This window comes from Lampetra planeri, chromosome 4 (genome assembly GCF_965212315.1).
Source record: "Lampetra planeri chromosome 4, kcLamPlan1.2.h2, whole genome shotgun sequence".
Lineage (NCBI taxonomy): Eukaryota > Metazoa > Chordata > Hyperoartia > Petromyzontiformes > Petromyzontidae > Lampetra > Lampetra planeri.
Window position 1 is genome coordinate 8,996,921 of NC_136110.1, and position 12,061 is coordinate 9,008,981.

The 12,061-nt window shown below is 42.6% G+C and overlaps 1 protein-coding gene across 1 annotated transcript in view; it reads left to right on the top strand.

Moving 5' to 3' along the window:
- Nucleotides 1–6,584: 6,584 nt before the first annotated feature.
- Nucleotides 6,585–12,061, top strand: part of PACRGL (parkin coregulated like) — a 44,960-nt gene continuing 39,483 nt past the window's right edge. The window contains exon 1 of the mRNA XM_078593225.1: nucleotides 6,585–6,729. The gene's annotated coding sequence lies outside the window, so the exon portion shown is untranslated. The remainder of the gene's footprint in view (nucleotides 6,730–12,061) is intronic.

Consider the following 12,061-nt stretch of genomic DNA (forward strand, 5'->3'; position numbering starts at 1 on the left):
ACCTCAGCTGGCAGGAAGTAAACACCAGGAACGTAGCAGAAGAGTGGCATCCGTGTCGTGGGCAGCATCAGTGCCGCACGTGTCAGGCACCCTCTGACCTGCTTGCCCGACTTGTTGCCCTGCTCCTTTGTCTCTCCGAACTTCCTCCACGTTGGGTGTTGTTGCAGATGATGGTGGTGGTGGTCCTCGTGCGCCTTCCATTGTGCCAAAAAAGGCGATTAACCACGATTTTGCCCGAATGAAAAATGCTGGAAAACCGAGATTTCCAAGTTGTGGTCGATCAACATGCGCAGTTAGCCTCCCAGTGCCAACACATAGTCAGGTTGGTGTGTGATTGGGTGGAGGGCCAATTTGTGTTAGCTGGCTGTTGTAGATTACGAATTTGAATTCGGTGGTTTGCAGCAGCTGGTAAACATGGTCGGGACATCTTATTTTTTGGTGTCTTGTTTTGCCAGGGATGCGAATCTGCCCCAAATCATCTTTCTGCCTAGCACAGAGCTCGCTAGGCAGTAACACCAGCAACGATCTAGTATGCTCAGAAGAATGTGCACATCTTCATTTTAATGCGATACGTAGGCTTTCGCGACCAATGTGTCGTTCACGACACGTTTATACTTTCGCGATCTAACCCAAACCATAATTATGAATCTTCATTTCACGTAAAAAAAAAATCACCATTCGCTATTCCTGTCTACCCTTTTAAATTAGACATTGCATCTTAATTAAGACTCCTCTCTTTCTGACGTTCAATCGCTTAAAGTTGAATCCGCTTTCAAACAGCTTCTCTGTGATTACCAGGGTGCTAAGGCAGCCTTCAACTGGCATTTTAGCTGTCCCCAATATTCTCATCTTGAGTTACACCAGCTGCGAGGGAGTTTGTTCTCGGGCTGTATACATTACAATTAGCTACGTTTGCATTCATGTGTTGAAACGTGTGTACATTTCTGTGTAGTGTAATATATAAATGAATGAACCCATTATGGGCAATGTGCTTTGATGTATCAGAGCACTAGATGTTCGCCATTTGTTTGGAATTTACAGTTAGAAAGCGTTTATTGTGATTGTTGTACATTTTAGATTATGTAAAATAAACGCATTTGTCATTTCTGATTTTATGATTGTGCTTGTTTTTGCTTCGTATTTTAATCTCCCCAGTATTTTCTCTTGAACAAAAAAAAAGCTTTGGCTTAACGAGCTCCTGGTTAAAAACCTTTATGTGTGTAAGAAGGAACACAATGTTGTAATATATAAGATACATTGTCTAATGCTAAAGATATATACATGTAAATTGGTATCCTTCGAAAATGTATTGCTAGATGTATAGAGTATTGCTGCATGTGTATTGGCTGACCTTTAGTCGTGTATCATAACAAGTGAAAACGAGAATGAGCATAATTTTTTGTTAGGAACTTGCTTTTGTTATTAGAACATAATTAACTTCCTGTATAAGCAACATGGGCCATGTGGATTAAGTTTGACTTCAAGGTGGAATGCACTCAAATCTCATTTAGAAAAGAGAGGAGGATGAAACTGAATAGTTCTAATTCTAGATTTGAAGCTTTCGTGACTGCAAGGATTCATATTCTTAGGTTTTTTCGGTAAAGTCACGTAGGTAAAACATTAAAATTAATGAAAGTAAACTAAAATAAAAATCACGACGTTTCGGAGGCAACACAAGTCTCCGTCATCAGGTGGGACCGTCACAGCCAGATTTGCTGCATCAAGTGAGGCAATGATTCAAGATGTAATCCCTTAAAAGCAAGTTGAGGGGGGAGGAGAGGGGGGCGGAGCTCATCAGAATGTGGTAGCCAATGAATGGAACGTATCGGGAGGGAGGGGGGCGGGGCTCAAAGACGGCACGACGTGTCACGTAGAACGCCTCGGGAGGGGGAGCGGGCCAAAAGAATGCACGACGTGGTACACGTCGACGGCGTGGACGTGGTTGTGCGCAAGCAACTACTGCTGCACACGCCAACGCATTGGACAGAGAGGGGGGAGGGGAGGCCAAACGAGAGTGTGGTGCAAGTGTACGTGGACATGTGTGTGTACAAGCACCTGTTGAATAGTCTACTCCGATGGTTTGGACATATTTCATGCACATTGAATTCTTTAGTGTCAGCCCAGCTGTCAATAGACATTGGATAGATTAGCTAATGCCATCATGAAAGTATACATTTTTTTCTATTAGATTTATCTCAGGTCAGGTACACGTAAATAAATAACGAATACAATTGACAGCCCTTGTCAGTCCACTGCTGGATAATACATTATATATTCTGTGTCAATTATAGGGCTTGTTTGATCATATTTCACCACATTGGTCAGAGCGGGTGGATAGGTATTCGACTCGGCTCACCGGGTTTCTAGACCAATGCGCGAACCACTGCAATACCTCTTCCCCATTGCATGTATATAGGCCAGAAAAAAATTGGTAGTTTATTTCGAGTGATTTTATGAAAATTGTTTAACCCATCATTATTTTAAATGTACCACTTGAGAACCCTTTGCTCTGCAACAGAAAACAACAGCAAGCTGCCATTTTCATGCTCATCTCACAATCCTGTACTGGGAGCACTACAAGTAATCTGCTTTTTTCATGAAGTAGAATGCCACGATAATATTCTCTGGGATTTAAATAATTTTTCTGGGTGAAACAAAAACATAAATGGGAGACAAATTCAACAGTTAGAGCAATTTTATATTAACCGTGTCAGTGTTTTGTATTTGTTACTTCCACCTCTTTGGAGTCGAAATCTATTGTCTCCCGAATGTCTTCCGCCGGTCCAAGTTAATGTTGAATGGTTATGCAGAAATGTTGCGGTTCATCCAGTTACCAAGGTACTTTTGGTGGCAACCGCCTGCATACACTAACAAAAGACTTATTGTTGGGGTGGTGAGCAGCCCATCCAGCTGCCAGTCAGGAAACTTGAGGCATATATAATTTTTTATAGTATTGTTTTAAGCACAGAAATACAACATTCGGACAATTAGCTTTCCATTGTAATTTTACAAGCATCTAACAAGGCTGTCACAGAATATGGGGAGGGTGGCATGGCCAGGATTACGTACGTCACAACCATTTACGGCCTTCGGCCAGGAAAGTCACAAAAAATTGCACACGAACGACGCATTCACAAGCACCCTATGCTCCGTTTTGAAGTTTAAAAATTAAACATCTTTGAATTGTATTATGTTGTGAATTAGATAATTTTATTTCCAGATATTGTATCGAATTCAAATTTATTTCAACCCCAGCGAATGAAAGCAGAAGAAAATAAAGTATCAGAGCAGTGATTTAGAACTAATTGAAGGTGAGTTAAATAGTGCTACAGTTACATGAAGTGAGGTGTTTTATAACATAGTTTTGTGCAAGATTCACTGCCATTAAATTTACACAAGATACAATAATACTCTGGTCAATTTTTCGTTACTTGAATGGTTATGTTTGGTCTTTTTTAATTTGAAATCTTCTGACAGTATCAGCAGTCTACTTTTATTCACTCTTCCCTATCAATCGTCCATCGGGGAAGAAACATTTGTGATTTCAAAGCTTCAGGTGAGTTCAAAGCAGTGCTAAAGTTACGTGAAGTGTTTATTCAAATTATTTTGAGACAGATATTGTTTGCCTTTTAAAATTGCACAAGATACACAAGAGTCCGTGCTCAAATTATTACAGCTATGACTCCATCGTGTCGGAAGATCCTGCGGACCCATTGAATTACCCTCCAGAATTTCTTCACGATCAAACGCCTTCAGGAATGCCACCACACACATTGGAAATCTGAACCCGAAGAACGGTCTTTGCAATGGAATGCGTTTGATGGTCAAATCATTACAAAATAACTTCATCACCGCAGATATTGTATCGGAATGCAACCGAGGCAAGATCGTTTTCATCCCGAAAATCGACCTCGCTGCAAGTGACGTCACTCTTCCTTTCATACTGAAACGACGACAAATTCCGATAATTCCTGCGTATGCGATGACGATCAACAAGTGCGAGGGTCAGATTTTTGAAAATATGGGTATTTATCTCAATGGACACGTAATTTCCCATGGACAGTTGTACGTGGCTCTGTCTAGATCAAAAAATCCTCAGCGGATCAAAGTGTTCATTAAGGATAGTCAACTGCAGGGACACATTTTGAACAGTGATAAGAGATTAACACAAAATACCGATAAATCTTCTAAAATCCTTAATTAAATGTTTTAAGTTCAGAAAAATGTATGTGCAACAATTCCTAAAAAAAGTTACAATCACGCAAGAACACGTAAATGTACATCTTTAATATTGCATCTTCCATCCTAGGACGGGCAAAAGGCTAGTGTAACAATATTGTTGTGGTTTATGAAGATCATTATCCAACATTTGAATGCACTACAGTAGTTTAATTTGTTTCCCTGTTTGGCATGAAACTAAATTATTAACCGTGTCCATTTTTATTGTATCTCAATTGTCCTATATGTATGCATGCATGCAAAAGATTAGCTTATTCCCGTAGATTTTATAATGGAGCAGATCTGGTAATTTCTGCCATATAGTGCCATATCTTGTGCTGACAGTTGCAGAATTTTATCAGAGATATTTCAACTGAAGATTACGAGATTGACAATGAGTCGTAAATGAAAATGTAAATTCCACCTTCATGGTGTCATACTGCATTGTAACGTAACTGCATTGGACTCTGTATTGATCAGTAGATAAAAGTGATATATTGCTGTGAGCTGTCTTTTATGAAATTCGAGACGTGATTGACTTTGGACTGTATTGCCCCCCCTGCCCCTGCATTGAAAATGCTAATTAATTACAGAGAACAGTAAAACATGTATTATATCAAGAGGTCATAATGGGTAGTGACATATTTATCACTTTTGAGTGACCCAAAAATACAATAGCTCTATTACTTTTTGTGCTGACCTGACATATTGACGTTGTGACGTTAACATGAGGTGTGCGCATTCTCATACGGTACTCTATTAAACACTGGCCTGATTGAGACTATCCAGTTCTTATATAAGATGGCTTTTGCCGTGGGGGGCTTTCATGAAATATTAGGGTCAATTATTTATGTAATTTCGATTTAAAGCTTTCGTGACTGCAGGGATTCATCTTCTTGGTTCTTTCGGTAAAGTCACGTAGAAGGGAAGTAATAAAATAATAAAAAATTATTATTTTATTACTTCCCTTCTACGTGACTTTACCGAAAGAACCAAGAAGATATTTATGTAATTTATATATTTGGTAGCGATTGTCACCTGCTGAAAAGCGAATGCCAACAGTCTATAATTTCTTGGCCAGGGCCTGACCAACATTACTATGGCATGTTTATTTTTTAAAATTAATATAAAGGTTGAAATATTTTAGGAAACTGTCGGGAACACGACAATATTTTTTCTTTCAAATGTTGCATCAACTGTATGTCTTAAAATATTTGATTGTTATACTCTGAAAATGTATGTTTTTATTCAGCGATATTTTTCACGATAAAACTTTTAATAACTATTCAAGACCAAAGTACAATTACCTGTACACAACTGCAAACGCAGCGAATGTATAATAAATGTAATTAATTCAGTGAGCAACTTTTATTATCTTGGTTCTTACAAAAATGTAAGTTCTTTATAAATCACGAGGACAGTATGTGCAGTCAAGTTTGTCAAATAAAAAAAATACTTTTGCAGCTGAATACACAGTACGTTTATGTTCTATATTGACTTAATGCAGGGGTAGGCAACAAAAATAACAATAAAAGCCGTTTTTTCAAATTCAGTAAAAACGCAACGTTTAATAGCTGTAATACATGTAAATACGAGACGGTTCTAAATAAATAACGTCACGAAACCATCCTTAAAAAGCCGCATGCTGCTGCAGAGACGAATGTTGCCGACTCCTGCTTATGGTAAACTTGACTCCCATGGTAACCCGGACTCCATATGGTAAACTGAACTCCCATGGTAAAATGGAATCCCATGGGAAACCGGACTCCATATGGTAAACTGGACTCCCATGGAAAACTGGACTCCCATGGCAAAATGGAATCCCATCGTAAACCGAACTCCCATGGTAAACTGGACTCCCATTGTAAACTGGACTCCCATGGTCAGCGGTTGGCAAAGAAAATAACAAGAAGAGACATTTTTTTGGTTCGAATTCGGTAAACACAAACACAACTCCCCCTCCTCCTCTCTCCCCCTTCAATATTTCAAGAACCGCAAGTTGCTGAACCATCTGTGAGAGAGAACCCCCCCCCCCCCCCAAAAGCCACTTTACAGCTCATCGGATTACTCCAGTTGAGTTGAGTTTAGAATTTCAGAATCCAGATTCGGAAAACCCGGCGAGTTTGTAGAATTATAAAAAAATAAAAATAATAGAAATAATAATTATTAAAATAATAGAAATAATAATAATTATTACTATTATAATAATTATTACTATTATTTTTATTTTGTATTTTTATTTATACCTACGTGACTTTACCGAAAAAATCTAAGAGTATATGAATCCTTGCAGTCACGAAAGCTTCAAATCTAGAATTGTACCGAGTCCCTTTACGGCGCCCGTTGCCCAGCAACCGGTGGGGGTCAGAGAGGGGGAGGGGGTCAACAAACCCCGCCACCGACAACAACGTTAAGGCCTCCTCCTCCTCCTCACACTCGCATCGTTTATTTTCTCTCTCCCTCTCCACCACCCTACCGCATTCAATTAATTTTCAAGTCTAATGACACACGGTGAGTTTGTGTGCTTGTGGATTGTGTCAGCTTGTGTAGAGTGTTTTAGAATTAAATGCGTGCGGGTGTTGGGGGGGGGTGGAATGGGTCAGCGCGCCGCGTTACGAGCCCGGGCTACGTCCGAGTTGGATTCTCGCTCGCGGCCACCCAAACATCGGACATCGGTGACGGATCATCTGAACCGGTCCCTGGGCCTCCCCCTAGGTCGACTCAGCATCAAAGCGAGTAGCTGGGCGCCGTGTGTAGTAAACATTGCCGCTGGGGAGACAAAGGCGGTCGGGCGTGGTGGTGGCGGCCACACCACCCTCTCTCGTGCGCTGTGCCGGCCTTCATAGACTCTCTCACAGCGCCTGACCCCACAGTCTTGTTAAGGGGCCGTCCATAAATGACGTCACGCACCTAGGGGGGGGGGGGTCAGATATTTGTGACGATGTGTGACGAGGGGGTGTGAGAAATGTGACGTCACATCAAAATGCGCAACTTTAAATATAGACAACACGTTCTACTTAATTAAATAGACTTTTTTAATAAATGTTTTCTCCTACAACATCAGAGTGCAGCGCCACATTAAATACGCACGACAATGACAATATTTTAAAACGATTTGAAGCAAGTTTTATTTTGGGGGGGGGGGGGGCAGAGCATTGTGACGTCATATTTGAGGGGGGGGGGGGTCTGACTTTGTGACGCCGTGTGACGGGGTAAAAAAATCGTCCAAAATCGAGTGACGTCATTTATGGACGGCCCCTAAGGCTACATGGGGGGGGGGATATTTGTCTTTGTGGTGTTGTTTGCACTCTCTCTGCACACTAGGCCTAAGCTTGTTTGCTACTTTTTGTTATCGTTGCATAATTCATGTTGTGTCGCAACAACAAAATAACCCCAACTAGGTTAATATGCAAATGTAGAGCAGCGTGATGTCACCACATGGTTCCCCCATGACTGTACGGTAGTCTGTGTACAGTGTTAAAGGTGATGCCGGAAAAATGTTACCTTTTTAGCAGTATCAAAGAATGAAAAAATAACAATGGGTTTTTACCCTTTCTGCCAATAAAACAAGAAGTGTTGAGATGTTCAAACACCAAAATAGAAACCTTCCGCAAGGAATCAAGTGCTGCATTAACCACGCGTACAAACTGCACTGTGGAAGACATTTTTTGTTTGTTCCTGGGTAGTGTTATTTCCTAATTGCTTATGCAATTAGGAAATAAGTACAGAAAATGGCTATTGTTCTCCACAAACTTTGCTTTTGTGATCAGGACAGTGCTATTTTGAAATGTACCTATTTTCAATGAGAAAGCGTGTGCATTTGTGTCTTTCGTTCACATTAAGTCTTGAGTTTGTGGGGAATAATAGCCATATTATATATTTTTAGGCATAAGCAATAAAAAAATAACATTTAGTACCCAGGGACAAAAATTGTGTCCCATAGCGTAATGTATGGCATTGTATTTTAAACTGATTGCCCTACACCAGAGACAGCAGCCTTCTTTAGGGCCTCGTCTCACCAGTGTCGGCAGCTTTCAGCGCTCTGAGAACGATCGTTCAAGGGCACTTTTTAAATTTAAATGATTATAATCATTGACGTGTTGTAGCGGCCGCCACAACCGAGGTTGCGTAGCCAACGTAACGCCCGGCCAGGAAACTGAATTTGTAATCCGCATTTGTTTGAATTAAGATCATCACCACCATCATCACCATGACGATACATGCAGCAGATAAGCCCCTAAGGTGTCCATTGCACATTGCGTCATTTATTTCCACTTTTTCCCCTGTCTTGTAGTGTCAATATGCTCAAGTAGTGGCCACATCTTTCTGGCACAGATCTATTGTGATGTCGTCGTCAATACATTCTCTTTTAGGTCTTCCTCACTGTCCCCTTCCATTTGACCGAAAAACGCACTTTAATGTTTTTGTTGTCCATCCTACATGTGCCAAAATACTGTAGTGCCAGTTTCCTTCTCACCACGGCCTGCATCAGGTATTCTTCAATGTGCAACCTTTTTCTTATTTCTCGGATTATAATATGCTAACGAGAGGGTCCTTGCCTATAAGCGTCTCGTAGTTCACCAGCGTTGATTCAAGCAAATATGGCTTTGCAGATGCAGATACTGTGTCAAAACCGGTCCAGAGTTAACTTCTCTTGATTCATTGCTGCTAAAATGATGCACCCCACCAGAAGGCCATATGCTGCGGTTGATGGGTTGTGTTAAATGATATTTGTACTCATGTGGAGATGGATATTTTAAGGAGATATCTGCTAATTTGTTATTTATATTCTCCATGACGACGCCAATGATTATGTAGAGTCAAGTACAGTTTTCATTTTGAGTGCTGGGCAGAGCATTCCTTCCTAAAGGCCTTGTCTTTTGCAAAAAAAAGAATCAGCTCATATCCTGGCTGATGTGGGGATGAACATTAGATCATATTGCTGTAAAAACTTATTTTTAAGGCAGTGTTATTGACGAGTATGTAGAGTTATTTTCTCCTAGCTGCGATGTTATTTGCAAATTTACTCCCTTTATCTGTGAAAATTAATCAAGTAAAATAAAAGTCATGTTTCCCAGTCATCAATACATAAAGTGAAAAAAGGGCCGGCCCACACTCTTTGGATCACAAACAGTTAATAGAATTAGTTGGTACCACGACTCCTTTTTTCTGCAAACGAATAATGGGAAGCCCTTCCGCAATGCGGGATGAGGAAAACGAGGATAATTGTGGCTAATGGGAATAATAGGGGCACAGATAATGAGTTTTTTTGCAGACCCGATAGATACCGCAGATAGTAGTAATCGTGGGTAACAGAGTCACAGAAAAGAGTACTTCTGTACAATGCAATTGCAGAATACAATGTATTGTATAGGTCAATAACACTGCCTTATCAGAATCAGAATATTTATACTGGAGGAATACGTTGAGTTATAAAGCTCTTTTTCACAGATGTCCAGTTGGGACAGGTCAATAGACATGATAGGAGTGCAAAGTATAGGAAAGGTATACAAATCACTTTAAAACAGTATATAATAACTAGCGGGAAGTACCCGGCGTTGCCTGGGGGAAAAAGACAGACACATACATCGACTTACACACACATATGGACTCACATACACAGATATCGACTTTAGATACACACACATGGAGTTACACACACATATCGACGTACAACAACAACCGCCATTCACCACTAAGTGGCGGTGACGTCACCACGACGCTTGTGCCAGGCCATGTGCACCTTGAGGCCACGTGAAGTGTCGAACGCCCGCTGGCAGGAGGTCACGGGGCAGACCCAGATGCCACAGATCGACTGACTGAGACAACTGGCTGATGCACCACCTGTGCCCCCTAATGTGCCAACTTGCTGTGCTTTAGCCACCCGGCGCTCCGCTCGTTTTGAGCGTCGCTCCTCCGCTCTCCATTGTTGTTGGAGGGTGACTGCCTCCAACTGCCCAGTAGCGTCTTTCACGAGCCTCCTCCAAAGAGGCCGGTCTTGACACCTCTGGTACCATTCATCGGCAAGTCCACTCCATCTCTTCTGGAGCCCGTGCTGCGCCCGTTTAGCCCCCTCGATCCGGCCAAACAAAAGCAGTTTAGGCATGCGGTGGCTGGGCATGCGTGCTACATGACCCAGCCAACGCAGCCTTGCTTGCCGGAGGCGCTCACCGATGGGACTTTGTCCACATCTTTCAAGGATTTGTGAGCTCATCACACAATCCAGCCTGGTTAAACCCAGGATGGATCGTAGGCAGGCCAGCCTAAATGTTTATAACCGGCGAAGATGTTCCATTACGGGGGTTCACGTTTCGCAAGCGTAGAGAAGGGAGGGAATGACTGTGGCCGAGAAGACCTGAAGCTTCGTACGGAGTGATAGACCAGGTAGCTTCCACACAGCGTTACGCAACCGATGAAAAGATAATGCCGCTCGACTGATTCGGAGTGAGACCTCTGCTGTTAAACCGGAGCCGGTCATGAGCACACTGCCAAGGTATTGGAAATTATCCACTATCTCCACATCTGCCCTATCACCAATTGCGAGTTGTGGGGGTGCAGTGTCCGATGGTACAAAATACCCAGGCAGGTGCTTAGTTTTGGTGGGGCTGACGGTAAGGCCTTACCTCTTGGTGGCAAGCTCCAGGTTCAGCAGCAGCGCCTCCAACTCCTCCTCTGAGTGAGCAGCAATTACCAGATCATCGGCATACATAACGTGGTTGAGCGATAGGGAGCCATCCCTTGACTGCATCGATCAGCCTCCCATTATATCTGTACCAAATGAAAATTCTTACGGTACAGATATTGAAGGCTTCACGAGCTACGTGGTCAAAATAGATGTTAAATAATGTGGGAGCCAGAGGACATCCCTGTCGCACCCCAAGGTGTACAGGATATGGCTCTGACTCCCAGCCACGCAGTTTTACCCGGGCCCGCTCACCATCATGAAGGTCCTTAATGAGCGTGAGCAGATGGTCAGGGACTCCGAAAGCACGAAGAACAACCCAGAGCCCAGGCCTACTGATGGTATTATAGGCCTTGACCAGGTTAATAAAGCAGAGATGTCGGTCTTGTTGGAATTCCCTACACCTCTGCTGTAGCAGACAGACAAAAAATATGGCATCTGTGCAGGACCGCCCTTTCCTGAAACCGCATTGGGGCTCTGCAAGCCTCTCCTCAGTGTGCCTAGCAAGGCGATGTTGAATAATCCTTGCCAGGACCTTTTCCGGCACACTGAGGAGTGAGATGCCCCTGTAGTTACAGTCTGTGCGGTCCCCCTTCTTAAACCCGTCCAGTGGTCCAGACTGTTGTTATGATGTCATGTAGGGCAGTCTGCGCACAAACGCCACCCTCCCTCAGCATTTCGCTTGGGAGATCATCTCTGCCCGGTGCCTTTCCTGGTCTCATACTCTGGATCGCCTTCAGTACTTCTTCAACAGATGGCACCTCAGCCAGCCACTCACAGGGGGTGACTTTCTCCTCCAATATTTGAGGCACCGCAGCCTCAGCAACGTCATCCCCACTATGTCCCATGATGTTTTCCAGGCTGAGATATTTCCCCTCTCCCAGGACCTCACAGAAATGCTTAGAAAATCTGCAAACCTGTTCCTGAGGGTCGGAGATTGGATCACCGTTCTTTAATGATGGTAATAGGTGTGGCGCTGCAGGTTACTTTTTGGATGGAGTTAAATAGGGATTTGTGATCGACTTACAGACACACGGACACACACACATCGATTTACACACATACATCGACCCAGACATACACATCGACTTGGACACACAGCGACTCACTTCCACACCGACTTGAGATAGACACACATATGGACTCACACACAAACACATG